General features: G+C 29.6%; 1 long non-coding RNA gene across 8 annotated transcripts in view; it reads left to right on the forward strand.

Moving 5' to 3' along the window:
• The first annotated feature begins 1,162 nt into the window (after positions 1-1,162).
• The window catches only part of LOC127735025 (uncharacterized), a 154,939-nt gene continuing 137,371 nt past the window's right edge, over positions 1,163-18,730 (forward strand). For 2 of the 8 annotated variants that reach the window (XR_007997942.1, XR_007997934.1), the window contains exon 1: positions 1,163-1,362. This is a non-coding gene — a long non-coding RNA (uncharacterized LOC127735025). Of the gene's footprint in view, positions 1,363-4,732; positions 4,930-7,618; positions 7,816-12,866; positions 13,064-18,730 lie in introns of those variants that run through there. The other 6 variants (XR_007997941.1, XR_007997933.1, XR_007997940.1 and 3 more) reach the window with 3 other exon arrangements.

Here is an 18,730-nt window from a genome sequence, read left to right on the forward strand (position 1 = left end):
AAAAAATAATGTAACATGATTTCTGACAACAAATGTGACCAATTTTCACTGTAAAGGGTATGATTTCTAAAAATAGAATTCCATATGCCTGTCAGTAATAGGTATAAAACCACTAATTCATAGCCCCATTGCTTTCTATGTTAAATTCTGCAATTTCAAGCTTTAATGGCTACTTTGTCTTAAGTTCAAATAAAGTGGCAGTTATTTCATGTCAAAACTGTACCTTATCCTGACTTGTGCTGAAAAAATCAACATACCTGTAATTGCATATTAGAACGTACTGGTTCCTGGAAGTTTGATAGTACAAAAACAGGAACTTCTGATCTGAACAACAGGCCAAATGAGCCCTCCTATTAAAATTTCATATACTTCTTTATTATTCAAATAAAACTTTCAATAAAGGTCCTACAGTCATCCCAAGTCAACAAGCTTTCATTTGATACAAAAACTACCCAAATATTCCCACTATTGACAAAGATACAGCTATGCGTAGGAACTATTTTGTTTAAAATATGTACTACTTTCTTGTATGTTCTTTCCGACCGGGCCTGAATTAGTGGTTCTATACCTTATAATAAGTCAATGGTATTTGGTATGCAGTTGTATTAGCATTGGCACATCTCATTCCATGGAGATTGTTTAGCCATGTACCTTTAGTCATGGTTCATTGACTTTGAATATCTGCATAACTTACATGTTAAAGTATTGCTATTTTAATTTCAACATTTGCATTATCAAATTTCAAAAAGGCGAGACATATCTCTTTGATTGCAGTTAATTTAAAGTAATTTGGAAAATATATGACTTGATTTAGATTGTTTGAAATTCAGTTGAATTTTAATCATTTCTGTTCAAAATGTATACATCAGATTGTTTTGGTTAGCCACCAACTTCTGATAATTTGACACGCACATTAATTTCGGAAATAATGATTATATCATTAAACCGTCTTCATTACTGATTGAAATATAGATTTAAAATGAAAATAAGTTAATGATATATAGTCAAAAAGAGCAATTGAGCAATGAAGATGGCTGCTGCCATTAATGCCAGTTTTTCTTTATAGATATTTTGAAAGAAAAAAAAATTAAAGTAGCAAAATTTTTTAAGTTTTATATTTGGTAACAATATTTTTGAACTTATTTTGTTTTTGTTTCAGATACCAGCCCCAGGATATTTACGTCAGGACAGGTAACATATGCATCAGAAAGTAAGTATATATTTTTTTTATTTATTAATAGTTGTCTGATAGATATTAAAATAATTTGAATATGTATTACAGATAGACGGGAGACCAGAGAGAAGAAGAAAGTACAGTCCTAGACATGGAGATGATATAATTGTTGATGCCTAGATGATGATGTAGGTATTTTGTCATTACAATTGTACTTAAACTGTTAATAGTTGTAAGGTAATAAAATCAGTTTTCCCTGGAGAAACAGCTTGAAAATTTATTACAAATTAGTCCAAAATTTCTTTTTCAAATTTATACTCTAATGAAATATATTTTAATAAGAAAGTATACTTAGTATTCTCGTTTGAATTGTTTTACATTGTCATTTCGGGGCCTTTAATAGCTGACTGTGCAGTATGGGCTTTGCTCATTGTTGAAGGCCGTACAGTGACCTATAGTTGTTAATTTTTGTGTCATTTGGTCTCTTGTGGAGAGTTGTCTCATTGCCAATCATACCACATCTTCTTTTTTATTTGTACTCCAATTTAGGATTTGAATTAAAACATGCATCACATTAATTTCTGAATTAATTATAACTGCAAATATTCTCTTAAAAAAAGTATACTTAGTATGCATCACATTAATTTCTGAATTAATTATAACTGCAGATATTCTCTTAAAGAAAGTATACTTAGTATGCATCACATTAATTTCTGAATTAATTATAACTGCAAATATTCTCTTAAAGAAAGTATACTTAGTATTCTCGTTTGAATTGTTTTACATTGTCATTTCGGGGCCTTTAATAGCTGACTGTGCAGTATGGGCTTTGCTCATTGTTGAAGGCCGTACGGTGACCTATAGTTGTTAATTTCTGTGTCATTTGGTCTCTTGTGGAGAGTTGTCTCATTGCCAATCATACCACATTTTATTTTTTATTTGTACTCCAATTTAGGATTTGAATTAAAACATGCATCACATTAATTTCTGAATTAATTATAACTGCAAATATTCTCTTAAAAAAAGTATACTTAGTATGCATCACATTAATTTCTGAATTAATTATAACTGCAAATATTCTCTTAAAGAAAGTATAATTAGTATTCTCGTTTGAATTGTTTTACATTGTCATTTCGGGGCCTTTTATAGCTGACTGTGCAGTATGGGCTTTGCTCATTGTTGAAGGCCTTACAGTGACCTATAGTTGTTAATTTCTGTGTCATTTGGTCTCTTGTGGAGAGTTGTCTCATTGGCAATCATACCACATCTTCTTTTTTATTTGTATTCCACTTTAGGATTTGAATTAAAACATGCATCACATTAATTTCTGAATTAGTTATAACTGCAAATATTCTCTTAAAGAAAGTATACTTAGTATTCTCGTTTGAATTGTTTTACATTGTCATTTCGGAGCCTTTTATAGCTGACTGTGCAGTATGGGCTTTGCTCATTGTTGAAGGCCGTACGGTGACCTATAGTTGTTAATTTCTGTGTCATTTGATCTCTTGTGGAGAGTTGTCTCATTGCCAATCATACCACATCTTCTTTTTTAGTTGTACTCCAATTTAGGATTTGAATTAAAACATGCATCACATTAATTTCTGAATTATTTATAACAGCAAATATTCTCTTAACATTGACAATTTGGAAACCCTTTCTCTAATAGTCTCACCTGAACGAAAGTAAAGTTTCCGATTGTCAATTTGGATATCTACATATTTAGTCGATTTTTTTAAAGTAATTTGGAAAATATGACTTGATTTAGATTGTTTGAAATTAAGTTGAATTTTAATCATTTCTGTTCAAAATGTATACATCAGATTGTTTTGGTTAGCCACCAACTTCTGATAATTTGACACGCACATTAATTTCGGAAATAATGATTATATCATTAAACCGTCTTCATTACTGATTGAAATATAGATTTAAAATGAAAATAAGTAATTGATATATAGTCAAAAAGAGCAATTGAGCAATGATGATGGCTGCTGCCATTAATGGCAGTTTTTCTTTATAGATATTTTGAAAGAAAAATAAAATTAAAGTAGCAAATTTTTTAAGTTTTATATTTGGTAACAATATTTTTGAACTTATTTTGTTTTTGTTTCAGATACCAGCCCCAGGATATTTACGTCAGGACAGGTAACATATGCATTGGAAAGTAAGTATATATTTTTTTTATTTATAAATAGTTGTCTGATAGATATTAAAATAATTTGAATATGTATTACAGATAGACGGGAGACCAGAGAGAAGAAGAAAGTACAGTCCTAGACATGGAGAGGATATAATTGTTGATGCCTAGATGATGATGTAGGTATTTTGTCATTACAATTGTACTTAAACTGTTAATAGTTGTAAGGTAATAAAATCAGTTTTCCCTGGAGAAACAGCTTGAAAATTTATTACAAATTAGTCCAAAATTTCTTTTTCAAATTTATACACTAATGAAATATATTTTAATAAGAAAGTATACTTAGTATTCTCGTTTGAATTGTTTTACATTGTCATTTCGGGGCCTTTAATAGCTGACTGTGCAGTATGGGCTTTGCTCATTGTTGAAGGCCGTACGGTGACCTATAGTTGTTAATTTCTGTGTCATTTGGTCTCTTGTGGAGAGTTGTCTCATTGGCAATCATACCACATCTTTTTTATTTGTACTCTAATTTAGGATTTGAATTAAAACATGCATCACATTAATTTCTGAATTAATTATAACTGCAAATATTCTCTTAAAGAAAGTATACTTAGTATGCATCACATTAATTTCTGAATTAATTATAACTGCAAATATTTTCTTAAAGAAAGTATACTTAGTATTCTCGTTTGAATTGTTTTACATTGTCATTTCGGGGCCTTTTATAGCTGACTGTGCAGTATGGGCTTTGCTCATTGTTGAAGGCCGTACGGTGACCTATAGTTGTTAATTTCTGTGTCATTTGGTCTCTTGTGGAGAGTTGTCTCATTGCCAATCATACCACATCTTCTTTTTTATTTGTACTCCAATTTAGGATTTGAATTAAAACATGCATCACATTAATTTCTGAATTAATTATAACAGCAAATATTCTCTTAACATTGACAATTTGGAAACCCTTTCTCTAATAGTCTCACCTGAACGAAAGTAAAGTTTCCGATTGTCAATTTGGATATCTACATATTTAGTCGATTTTTTTAAAGTAATTTGGAAAATATGACTTGATTTAGATTGTTTGAAATTCAGTTGAATTTTAATCATTTCTGTTCAAAATGTATACATCAGATTGTTTTGGTTAGCCACCAACTTCTGATAATTTGACACGCACATTAATTTCGGAAATAATGATTATATCATTAAACCGTCTTCATTACTGATTGAAATATAGATTTAAAATGAAAATAAGTTAATGATATATAGTCAAAAAGAGCAATTGAGCAATGAAGATGGCTGCTGCCATTAATGCCAGTTTTTCTTTATAGATATTTTGAAAGAAAAAAAAAATTAAAGTAGCAAATTTTTTAAGTTTTATATTTGGTAACAATATTTTTGAACTTATTTTGTTTTTGTTTCAGATACCAGCCCCAGGATATTTACGTCAGGACAGGTAACATATGCATCGGAAAGTAAGTATATATTTTTTTTATTTATTAATAGTTGTCTGATAGATATTAAAATAATTTGAATATGTATTACAGATAGACGGGAGACCAGAGAGAAGAAGAAAGTACAGTCCTAGACATGGAGATGATATAATTGTTGATGCCTAGATGATGATGTAGGTATTTTGTCATTACAATTGTACTTAAACTGTTAATAGTTGTAAGGTAATAAAATCAGTTTTCCCTGGAGAAACAGCTTGAAAATTATTACAAATTAGTCCAAAATTTCTTTTTCAAATTTATACTCTAATGAAATATATTTTAATTAGAAAGTATACTTAGTATTCTCGTTTGAATTGTTTTACATTGTCATTTCGGGGCCTTTAATAGCTGACTGTGCAGTATGGGCTTTGCTCATTGTTGAAGGCCGTACGGTGACCTATAGTTGTTAATTTCTGTGTCATTTGGTATCTTGTGGAGAGTTGTCTCATTGGCAATCATACCACATCTTCTTTTTTATTTGTACTCCAATTTAGGATTTGAATTAAAACATGCATCACATTAATTTCTGAATTAATTATAGCTGCAAATATTCTCTTAAAGAAAGTATACTTAGTATGCATCACATTAATTTCTGAATTAATTATAACTGCAAATATTCTCTTAAAGAAAGTATACTTAGTATTCTCGTTTGAATTGTTTTACATTGTCATTTCGGGGCCTTTTATAGCTGACTGTGCAGTATGGGCTTTGCTCATTGTTGAAGGCCGTACGGTGACCTATAGTTGTTAATTTCTGTGTCATTTGATCTCTTGTGGAGAGTTGTCTCATTGCCAATCATACCACATCTTCTTTTTTAGTTGTACTCCAATTTAGGATTTGAATTAAAACATGCATCACATTAATTTCTGAATTATTTATAACAGCAAATATTCTCTTAACATTGACAATTTGGAAACCCTTTCTCTAATAGTCTCACCTGAACGAAAGTAAAGTTTCCGATTGTCAATTTGGATATCTACATATTTAGTCGATTTTTTTAAAGTAATTTGGAAAATATGACTTGATTTAGATTGTTTGAAATTAAGTTGAATTTTAATCATTTCTGTTCAAAATGTATACATCAGATTGTTTTGGTTAGCCACCAACTTCTGATAATTTGACACGCACATTAATTTCGGAAATAATGATTATATCATTAAACCGTCTTCATTACTGATTGAAATATAGATTTAAAATGAAAATAAGTAATTGATATATAGTCAAAAAGAGCAATTGAGCAATGATGATGGCTGCTGCCATTAATGGCAGTTTTTCTTTATAGATATTTTGAAAGAAAAATAAAATTAAAGTAGCAAATTTTTTAAGTTTTATATTTGGTAACAATATTTTTGAACTTATTTTGTTTTTGTTTCAGATACCAGCCCCAGGATATTTACGTCAGGACAGGTAACATATGCATTGGAAAGTAAGTATATATTTTTTTTATTTATAAATAGTTGTCTGATAGATATTAAAATAATTTGAATATGTATTACAGATAGACGGGAGACCAGAGAGAAGAAGAAAGTACAGTCCTAGACATGGAGAGGATATAATTGTTGATGCCTAGATGATGATGTAGGTATTTTGTCATTACAATTGTACTTAAACTGTTAATAGTTGTAAGGTAATAAAATCAGTTTTCCCTGGAGAAACAGCTTGAAAATTTATTACAAATTAGTCCAAAATTTCTTTTTCAAATTTATACACTAATGAAATATATTTTAATAAGAAAGTATACTTAGTATTCTCGTTTGAATTGTTTTACATTGTCATTTCGGGGCCTTTAATAGCTGACTGTGCAGTATGGGCTTTGCTCATTGTTGAAGGCCGTACGGTGACCTATAGTTGTTAATTTCTGTGTCATTTGGTCTCTTGTGGAGAGTTGTCTCATTGGCAATCATACCACATCTTTTTTATTTGTACTCTAATTTAGGATTTGAATTAAAACATGCATCACATTAATTTCTGAATTAATTATAACTGCAAATATTCTCTTAAAGAAAGTATACTTAGTATGCATCACATTAATTTCTGAATTAATTATAACTGCAAATATTTTCTTAAAGAAAGTATACTTAGTATTCTCGTTTGAATTGTTTTACATTGTCATTTCGGGGCCTTTTATAGCTGACTGTGCAGTATGGGCTTTGCTCATTGTTGAAGGCCGTACGGTGACCTATAGTTGTTAATTTCTGTGTCATTTGGTCTCTTGTGGAGAGTTGTCTCATTGCCAATCATACCACATCTTCTTTTTTATTTGTACTCCAATTTAGGATTTGAATTAAAACATGCATCACATTAATTTCTGAATCAATTATAACAGCAAATATTCTCTTAACATTGACAATTTGGAAACCCTTTCTCTAATAGTCTCACCTGAACGAAAGTAAAGTTTCCGATTGTCAATTTGGATATCTACATATTTAGTCGATTTTTTTAAAGTAATTTGGAAAATATGACTTGATTTAGATTGTTTGAAATTCAGTTGAATTTTAATCATTTCTGTTCAAAATGTATACATCAGATTGTTTTGGTTAGCCACCAACTTCTGATAATTTGACACGCACATTAATTTCGGAAATAATGATTATATCATTAAACCGTCTTCATTACTGATTGAAATATAGATTTAAAATGAAAATAAGTAATTGATATATAGTCAAAAAGAGCAATTGAGCAATGATGATGGCTGCTGCCATTAATGGCAGTTTTTCTTTATAGATATTTTGCAAGAAAAAAAAAATTAAAGTAGAAAATTTTTTAAGTTTTATATTTGGTAACAATATTTTTGAACTTATTTTGTTTTTGTTTCAGATACCAGCCCCAGGATATTTACGTCAGGACAGGTAACATATGCATCGGAAAGTAAGTATATATTTTTTTTATTTATTAATAGTTGTCTGATAGATATTAAAATAATTTGAATATGTATTACAGATAGACGGGAGACCAGAGAGAAGAAGAAAGTACAGTCCTAGACATGGAGATGATATAATTGTTGATGCCTAGATGATGATGTAGGTATTTTGTCATTACAATTGTACTTAAACTGTTAATAGTTGTAAGGTAATAAAATCAGTTTTTTCTGGAGAAACAGCTTGAAAATTTATTACAAATTAGTCCAAAATTTCTTTTTCAAATTTATACTCTAATGAAATATATTTTAATAAGAAAGTATACTTAGTATTCTCGTTTGAATTGTTTTACATTGTCATTTCGGGGCCTTTAATAGCTGACTGTGCAGTATGGGCTTTGCTCATTGTTGAAGGCCGTACAGAGACCTATAGTTGTTAATTTCTGTGTCATTTGGTCTCTTGTGGAGAGTTGTCTCATTGCCAATCATACCACATCTTCTTTTTTATTTGTACTCCAATTTAGGATTTGAATTAAAACATGCATCACATTAATTTCTGAATTAATTATAACTGCAAATATTCTCTTAAAAAAAGTATACTTAGTATGCATCACATTAATTTCTGAATTAATTATAACTGCAAATATTCTCTTAAAGAAAGTATACTTAGTATGCATCACATTAATTTCTGAATTAATTATAACTGCAAATATTCTCTTAAAGAAAGTATACTTAGTATTCTCGTTTGAATTGTTTTACATTGTCATTTCGGGGCCTTTAATAGCTGACTGTGCAGTATGGGCTTTGCTCATTGTTGAAGGCCGTACGGTGACCTATAGTTGTTAATTTCTGTGTCATTTGGTCTCTTGTTGAGAGTTGTCTCATTGCCAATCATACCACATTTTATTTTTTATTTGTACTCCAATTTAGGATTTGAATTAAAACATGCATCACATTAATTTCTGAATTAATTATAACTGCAAATATTCTCTTAAAAAAAGTATACTTAGTATGCATCACATTAATTTCTGAATTAATTATAACTGCAAATATTCTCTTAAAGAAAGTATACTTAGTATTCTCGTTTGAATTGTTTTACATTGTCATTTCGGGGCCTTTTATAGCTGACTGTGCAGTATGGGCTTTGCTCATTGTTGAAGGCCTTACAGTGACCTATAGTTGTTAATTTCTGTGTCATTTGGTCTCTTGTGGAGAGTTGTCTCATTGGCAATCATACCACATCTTCTTTTTTATTTGTATTCCACTTTAGGATTTGAATTAAAACATGCATCACATTAATTTCTGAATTATTATAACTGCAAATATTCTCTTAAAGAAAGTATACTTAGTATTCTCGTTTGAATTGTTTTACATTGTCATTTCGGGGCCTTTTATAGCTGACTGTGCAGTATGGGCTTTGCTCATTGTTGAAGGCCGTACGGTGACCTATAGTTGTTAATTTCTGTGTCATTTGGTCTCTTGTGGAGAGTTGTCTCATTGCCAATCATACCACATCTTCTTTTTTAGTTGTACTCCAATTTAGGATTTGAATTAAAACATGCATCACATTAATTTCTGAATTATTTATAACAGCAAATATTCTCTTAACATTGACAATTTGGAAACCCTTTCTCTAATAGTCTCACCTGAACGAAAGTAAAGTTTCCGATTGTCAATTTGGATATCTACATATTTAGTCGATTTTTTTAAAGTAATTTGGAAAATATGACTTGATTTAGATTGTTTGAAATTCAGTTGAATTTTAATCATTTCTGTTCAAAATGTATACATCAGATTGTTTTGGTTAGCCACCAACTTCTGATAATTTGACACGCACATTAATTTCGGAAATAATGATTATATCATTAAACCGTCTTCATTACTGATTGAAATATAGATTTAAAATGAAAATAAGTTAATGATATATAGTCAAGAAGAGCAATTGAGCAATGATGATGGCTGCTGCCATTAATGCCAGTTTTTCTTTATAGATATTTTGAAAGAAAAAAAAAATTAAAGTAGCAAATTTTTTAAGTTTTATATTTGGTAACAATATTTTTGAACTTATTTTGTTTTTGTTTCAGATACCAGCCCCAGGATATTTACGTCAGGACAGGTAACATATGCATTGGAAAGTAAGTATATATTTTTTTTATTTATAAATAGTTGTCTGATAGATATTAAAATAATTTGAATATGTATTACAGATAGACGGGAGACCAGAGAGAAGAAGAAAGTACAGTCCTAGACATGGAGAGGATATAATTGTTGATGCCTAGATGATGATGTAGGTATTTTGTCATTACAATTGTACTTAAACTGTTAATAGTTGTAAGGTAATAAAATCAGTTTTCCCTGGAGAAACAGCTTGAAAATTTATTACAAATTAGTCCAAAATTTCTTTTTCAAATTTATACACTAATGAAATATATTTTAATAAGAAAGTATACTTAGTATTCTCGTTTGAATTGTTTTACATTGTCATTTCGGGGCCTTTAATAGCTGACTGTGCAGTATGGGCTTTGCTCATTGTTGAAGGCCGTACGGTGACCTATAGTTGTTAATTTCTGTGTCATTTGGTCTCTTGTGGAGAGTTGTCTCATTGGCAATCATACCACATCTTCTTTTTTATTTGTACTCCAATTTAGGATTTGAATTAAAACATGCATCACATTAATTTCTGAATTAATTATAACTGCAAATATTCTCTTAAAGAAAGTATACTTAGTATGCATCACATTAATTTCTGAATTAATTATAACTTCAAATATTCTCTTAAAGAAGGTATACTTAGTATTCTCGTTTGAATTGTTTTACATTGTCATTTCGGGGCCTTTTATAGCTGACTGTGCAGTATGGGCTTTGCTCATTGTTGAAGGCCGTACGGTGACCTATAGTTGTTAATTTCTGTGTCATTTGGTCTCTTGTGGAGAGTTGTCTCATTGGCAATCATACCACATCTTTTTTATTTGTACTCCAATTTAGGATTTGAATTAAAACATGCATCACATTAATTTCTGAATTAATTATAACTGCAAATATTCTCTTAAAGAAAGTATACTTAGTATGCATCACATTAATTTCTGAATTAATTATAACTGCAAATATTCTCTTAAAGAAAGTATACTTAGTATTCTCGTTTGAATTGTTTTACATTGTCATTTCGGGGCCTTTTATAGCTGACTGTGCAGTATGGGCTTTGCTCATTGTTGAAGGCCGTACGGTGACCTATAGTTGTTAATTTCTGTGTCATTTGGTCTCTTGTGGAGAGTTGTCTCATTGCCAATCATACCACATCTTCTTTTTTATTTGTACTCCAATTTAGGATTTGAATTAAAACATGCATCACATTAATTTCTGAATTAATTATAACAGCAAATATTCTCTTAACATTGACAATTTGGAAACCCTTTCTCTAATAGTCTCACCTGAACGAAAGTAAAGTTTCCGATTGTCAATTTGGATATCTACATATTTAGTTGATTTTTTTAAAGTAATTTGGAAAATATGACTTGATTTAGATTGTTTGAAATTCAGTTGAATATTAATCATTTCTGTTCAAAATGTATACATCAGATTGTTTTGGTTAGCCACCAACTTCTGATAATTTGAGATGCACATTAATTTCGGAAATAATGATTATATCATTAAACCGTCTTCATTACTGATTGAAATATAGATTTAAAATGAAAATTAAAGTAGCAAATTTTTTAAGTTTTATATTTGGTAACAATATTTTTGAACTTATTTTGTTTTTGTTTCAGATACCAGCCCCAGGATATTTACGTCAGGACAGGTAACATATGCATCGGAAAGTAAGTATATATTTTTTTTATTTATTAATAGTTGTCTGATAGATATTAAAATAATTTGAATATGTATTACAGATAGACGGGAGACCAGAGAGAAGAAGAACGTACAGTCCTAGACATGGAGATGATATAATTGTTGATGCCTAGATGATGATGTAGGTATTTTGTCATTACAATTGTACTTAAACTGTTAATAGTTGTAAGGTAATAAAATCAGTTTTCCCTGGAGAAACAGCTTGAAAATTTATTACAAATTAGTCCAAAATTTCTTTTTCAAATTTATACTCTAATGAAATATATTTTAATAAGAAAGTATACTTAGTATTCTCGTTTGAATTGTTTTACATTGTCATTTCGGGGCCTTTAATAGCTGACTGTGCAGTATGGGCTTTGCTCATTGTTGAAGGCCGTACGGTGACCTATAGTTGTTAATTTCTGTGTCATTTGGTATCTTGTGGAGAGTTGTCTCATTGGCAATCATACCACATCTTCTTTTTTATTTGTACTCCAATTTAGGATTTGAATTAAAACATACATCACATTAATTTCTGAATTAATTATAACTGCAAATATTCTCTTAAAGAAAGTATACTTAGTATGCATCACATTAATTTCTAAATTAATTATAACTCCAAATATTCTCTTAAAGAAAGTATACTTAGTATTCTCGTTTGAATTGTTTTACATTGTCATTTCGGGGCCTTTTATAGCTGACTGTGCAGTATAGGCTTTGCTCATTGTTGAAGGCCGTACGGTGACCTATAGTTGTTAATTTCTGTGTCATTTGGTCTCTTGTGGAGAGTTGTCTCATTGCCAATCATACCACATCTTCTTTTTATTTGTACTCCAATTTAGGATTTGAATTAAAACATGCATCACATTAATTTCTGAATTATTTATAACAGCAAATATTCTCTTAACATTGACAATTTGGAAACCCTTTCTCTAATAGTCTCACCTGAACGAAAGTAAAGTTTCCGATTGTCAATTTGGATATCTACATATTTAGTCGATTTTTTTAAAGTAATTTGGAAAATATGACTTGATTTAGATTGTTTGAAATTCAGTTGAATTTTAATCATTTCTGTTCAAAATGTATACATCAGATTGTTTTGGTTAGCCACCAACTTCTGATAATTTGACACGCACATTAATTTCGGAAATAATGATTATATCATTAAACCGTCTTCATTACTGATTGAAATATAGATTTAAAATGAAAATAAGTTAATGATATATAGTCAAAAAGAGCAATTGAGCAATGATGATGGCTGCTGCCATTAATGCCAGTTTTTCTTTATAGATATTTTGAAAGAAAAATAAAATTAAAGTAGCAAATTTTTTAAGTTTTATATTTGGTAACAATATTTTTGAACTTATTTTGTTTTTGTTTCAGATACCAGCCCCAGGATATTTACGTCAGGACAGGTAACATATGCATCGGAAAGTAAGTATATATTTTTTTTATTTATTAATAGTTGTCTGATAGATATTAAAATAATTTGAATATGTATTACAGAAAGACGGGAGACCAGAGAGAAGAAGAAAGTACAGTCCTAGACATGGAGATGATATAATTGTTGATGCCTAGATGATGATGTAGGTATTTTGTCATTACAATTGTACTTAAACTGTTAATAGTTGTAAGGTAATAAAATCAGTTTTCCCTGGAGAAACAGCTTGAAAATTTATTACAAATTAGTCCAAAATTTCTTTTTCAAATTTATACTCTAATGAAATATATTTTAATAAGAAAGTATACTTAGTATTCTCGTTTGAATTGTTTTACATTGTCATTTCGGGGCCTTTTATAGCTGACTGTGCAGTATGGGCTTTGCTCATTGTTGAAGGCCGTACGGTGACCTATAGTTGTTAATTTCTGTGTCATTTGGTCTCTTGTGGAGAGTTGTCTCATTGCCAATCATACCACATCTTCTTTTTTATTTGTACTCCAATTTAGGATTTGAATTAAAACATGCATCACATTAATTTCTGAATTAATTATAACAGCAAATATTCTCTTAACATTGACAATTTGGAAACCCTTTCTCTAATAGTCTCACCTGAACGAAAGTAAAGTTTCCGATTGTCAATTTGGATATCTACATATTTAGTCGATTTTTTTTAAAGTAATTTGGAAAATATGACTTGATTTAGATTGTTTGAAATTCAGTTGAATTTTAATCATTTCTGTTCAAAATGTATACATCAGATTGTTTTGGTTAGCCACCAACTTCTGATAATTTGACACGCACATTAATTTCGGAAATAATGATTATATCATTAAACCGTCTTCATTACTGATTGAAATATAGATTTAAAATGAAAATAAGTTAATGATATATAGTCAATAAGTGCAATTGAGCAATGATGATGGCTGCTGCCATTAATGCCAGTTTTTCTTTATAGATATTTTGAAAGAAAAAAAAAAATTACAGTAGCAAATTTTTTAAGTTTTATATTTCGTAACAATATTTTTGAACTTATTTTGTTTTTGTTTCAGATACCAGCCCCAGGATATTTACGTCAGGACAGGTAACATATGCATCGGAAAGTAAGTATATATTTTTTTTATTTATTAATAGTTGTCTGATAGATATTAAAATAATTTGAATATGTATTACAGATAGACGGGAGACCAGAGAGAAGAAGAACGTACAGTCCTAGACATGGAGATGATATAATTGTTGATGCCTAGATGATGATGTAGGTATTTTGTCATTACAATTGTACTTAAACTGTTAATAGTTGTAAGGTAATAAAATCAGTTTTCCCTGGAGAAACAGCTTGAAAATTTATTACAAATTAGTCCAAAATTTCTTTTTCAAATTTATACTCTAATGAAATATATTTTAATAAGAAAGTATACTTAGTATTCTCGTTTGAATTGTTTTACATTGTCATTTAGGGGCCTTTAATAGCTGACTGTGCAGTATGGGCTTTGCTCATTGTTGAAGGCCGTACGGTGACCTATAGTTGTTAATTTCTGTGTCATTTGGTCTCTTGTGGAGAGTTGTCTCATTGGCAATCATACCACATCTTCTTTTTTATTTGTACTCCAATTTAGGATTTGAATTAAAACATGCATCACATTAATTTCTGAATTAATTATAACTGCAAATATTCTCTTAAAGAAAGTATACTTAGTATGCATCACATTAATTTCTGAATTAATTATAACTGCAAATATTCTCTTAAAGAAAGTATACTTAGTATTCTCGTTTGAATTGTTTTACATTGTCATTTCGGGGCCTTTTATAGCTGACTGTGCAGTATGGGCTTTGCTCATTGTTGAAGGCCGTACGGTGACCTATAGTTGTTAATTTCTGTGTCATTTGGTCTCTTGTGGAGAGTTGTCTCATTGCCAATCATACCACATCTTCTTTTTTATTTGTACTCCAATTTAGGATTTGAATTAAAACATGCATCACATTAATTTCTGAATTAATTATAACAGCAAATATTCTCTTAACATTGACAATTTGGAAACCCTTTCTCTAATAGTCTCACCTGAACGAAAGTAAAGTTTCCGATTGTCAATTTGGATATCTACATATTTAGTCGATTTTTTTAAAGTAATTTGGAAAATATGACTTGATTTAGATTGTTTGAAATTCAGTTGAATTTTAATCATTTCTGTTCAAAATGTATACATCAGATTGTTTTGGTTAGCCACCAACTTCTGATAATTTGACACGCACATTAATTTCGGAAATAATGATTATATCATTAAACCGTCTTCATTACTGATTGAAATATAGATTTAAAATGAAAATAAGTTAATGATATATAGTCAAAAAGTGCAATTGAGCAATGATGATGGCTGCTGCCATTAATGCCAGTTTTTCTTTATAGATATTTTGAAAGAAAAAAAAAATTACAGTAGCAAATTTTTTAAGTTTTATATTTCGTAACAATATTTTTGAACTTATTTTGTTTTTGTTTCAGATACCAGCCCCAGGATATTTACGTCAGGACAGGTAACATATGCATCGGAAAGTAAGTATATATTTTTTTTATTTATTAATAGTTGTCTGATAGATATTAAAATAATTTGAATATGTATTACAGATAGACGAGAGACCAGAGAGAAGAAGAACGTACAGTCCTAGACATGGAGATGATATAATTGTTGATGCCTAGATGATGATGTAGGTATTTTGTCATTACAATTGTACTTAAACTGTTAGTGTTAATAGTTGTAAGGTAATAAAATCAGTTTTCCCTGGAGAAACAGCTTGAAAATTTATTACAAATTAGTCCAAAATTTCTTTTTCAAATTTATACTCTAATGAAATATATTTTAATAAGAAAGTATACTTAGTATTCTCGTTTGAATTGTTTTACATTGTCATTTCGGGGCCTTTAATAGCTGACTGTGCAGTATGGGCTTTGCTCATTGTTGAAGGCCGTATGGTGACCTATAGTTGTTAATTTCTGTGTCATTTGGTCTCTTGTGGAGAGTTGTCTCATTGGCAATCATACCACATCTTCTTTTTTATTTGTACTCCAATTTAGGATTTGAATTAAAACATGCATCACATTAATTTCTGAATTAATTATAACTGCAAATATTCTCTTAAAGAAAGTATACTTAGTATGCATCACATTAATTTCTGAATTATAACTGCAAATATTCTCTTAAAGAAAGTATACTTAGTATTCTCGTTTGAATTGTTTTACATTGTCATTTCGGGGCCTTTTATAGCTGACTGTGCAGTATGGGCTTTGCTCATTGTTGAAGGCCGTACGGTGACCTATAGTTGTTAATTTCTGTGTCATTTGGTCTCTTGTGGAGAGTTGTCTCATTGCCAATCATACCACATCTTCTTTTTTATTTGTACTCCAATTTAGGATTTGAATTAAAACATGCATCACATTAATTTCTGAATTATTTATAACAGCAAATATTCTCTTAACATTGACAATTTGGAAACCCTTTCTCTAATAGTCTCACCTAAATGAAAGTAAAGTTTCCGATTGTCAATTTGGATATCTACATATTTAGTCGATTTTTTTAAAGTAATTTGGAAAATATGACTTGATTTAGATTGTTTGAAATTCAGTTGAATTTTAATCATTTCTGTTCAAAATGTATACATCAGATTGTTTTGGTTAGCCACCAACTTCTGATAATTTGACACGCACATTAATTTCGGAAATAATGATTATATCATTAAACCTTCTTCATTACTGATTGAAATATAGATTTAAAATGAAAATAAGTTAATGACATATAGTCAAAAAGAGCAATTGAGCAATGATGATGGCTGCTGCCATTAATGCCAGTTTTTCTTTATAGATATTTTGAAAAAAAAAAAAAATTAAAGTAGCAAATTTTTTAAGTTTTATATTTGGTAACAATATTTTTGAACTTATTTTGTTTTTGTTTCAGATACCAGCCCCAGGATATTTACGTCAGGACAGGTAACATATGCATCGGAAAGTAAGTATATATTTTTTTTATTTATTAATAGTTGTCTGATAGATATTAAAATAATTTGAATATGTATTACAGATAGACGGGAGACCAGAGAGAAGAAGAACGTACAGTCCTAGACATGGAGATGATATAATTGTTGATGCCTAGATGATGATGTAGGTATTTTGTCATTACAATTGTACTTAAACTGTTAATAGTTGTAAGGTAATAAAATCAGTTTTCCCTGGAGAAACAGCTTGAAAATTTATTACAAATTAGTCCAAAATTTCTTTTTCAAATTTATACTCTAATGAAATATATTTTAATAAGAAAGTATACTTAGTATTCTCGTTTGAATTGTTTTACATTGTCATTTCGGGGCCTTTAATAGCTGACTGTGCAGTATGGGCTTTGCTCATTGTTGAAGGCCGTACGGTGACCTATAGTTGTTAATTTCTGTGTCATTTGGTCTCTTGTGGAGAGTTGTCTCATTGCCAATCATACCACATCTTCTTTTTTATTTGTACTCCAATTTAGGATTTGAATTAAAACATGCATCACATTAATTTCTGAATTAATTATAACAGCAAATATTCTCTTAACACTGACAATTTGGAAACCCTTTCTCTAATAGTCTCACCTGAACGAAAGTAAAGTTTCCGATTGTCAATTTGGATATCTACATATTTAGTCGATTTTTTTTAAAGTAATTTGGAAAATATGACTTGATTTAGATTGTTTGAAATTCAGTTGAATTTTAATCATTTCTGTTCAAAATGTATACATCAGATTGTTTTGGTTAGCCACCAACTTCTGATAATTTGACACGCACATTAATTTCGGAAATAATGATTATATCATTAAACCGTCTTCATTACTGATTGAAATATAGATTTAAAATGAAAATAAGTTAATGATATATAGTCAATAAGTGCAATTGAGCAATGATGATGGCTGCTGCCATTAATGCCAGTTTTTCTTTATAGATATTTTGAAAGAAAAAAAAAATTACAGTAGCAAATTTTTTAAGTTTTATATTTGGTAACAATATTTTTGAACTTATTTTGTTTTTGTTTCAGATACCAGCCCCAGGATATTTACGTCAGGACAGGTAACATATGCATCGGAAAGTAAGTATATATTTTTTTTATTTATAAATAGTTGTCTGATAGATATTAAAATAATTTGAATATGTATTACAGATAGACGGGAGACCAGAGAGAAGAAGAACGTACAGTCCTAGACATGGAGATGATATAATTGTTGATGCCTAGATGATGATGTAGGTATTTTGTCATTACAATTGTACTTAAACTGTTAATAGTTGTAAGGTAATAAAATCAGTTTTCCCTGGAGAAACAGCTTGAAAATTTATTACAAATTAGTCCAAAATTTCTTTTTCAAATTTATACTCTAATGAAATATATTTTAATAAGAAAGTATACTTAGTATTCTCGTTTGAATTGTTTTACATTGTCATTTCGGGGCCTTTAATAGCTGACTGTGCAGTATGGGCTTTGCTCATTGTTGAAGGCCGTATGGTGACCTATAGTTGTTAATTTCTGTGTCATTTGGTCTCTTGTGGAGAGTTGTCTCATTGGCAATCATACCACATCTTCTTTTTTATTTGTACTCCAATTTAGGATTTGAATTAAAACATGCATCACATTAATTTCTGAATTAATTATAACTGCAAATATTCTCTTAAAGAAAGTATACTTAGTATGCATCACATTAATTTCTGAATTAATTATAACTGCAAATATTCTCTTAAAGAAAGTATACTTAGTATTCTCGTTTGAATTGTTTTACATTGTCATTTCGGGGCCTTTTATAGCTGACTG

Source organism: Mytilus californianus, unplaced genomic scaffold, assembly GCF_021869535.1.
Source record: "Mytilus californianus isolate M0D057914Y unplaced genomic scaffold, xbMytCali1.0.p SCAF_3, whole genome shotgun sequence".
In the NCBI taxonomy this organism is placed as follows: Eukaryota; Metazoa; Mollusca; class Bivalvia; order Mytilida; family Mytilidae; genus Mytilus; species Mytilus californianus.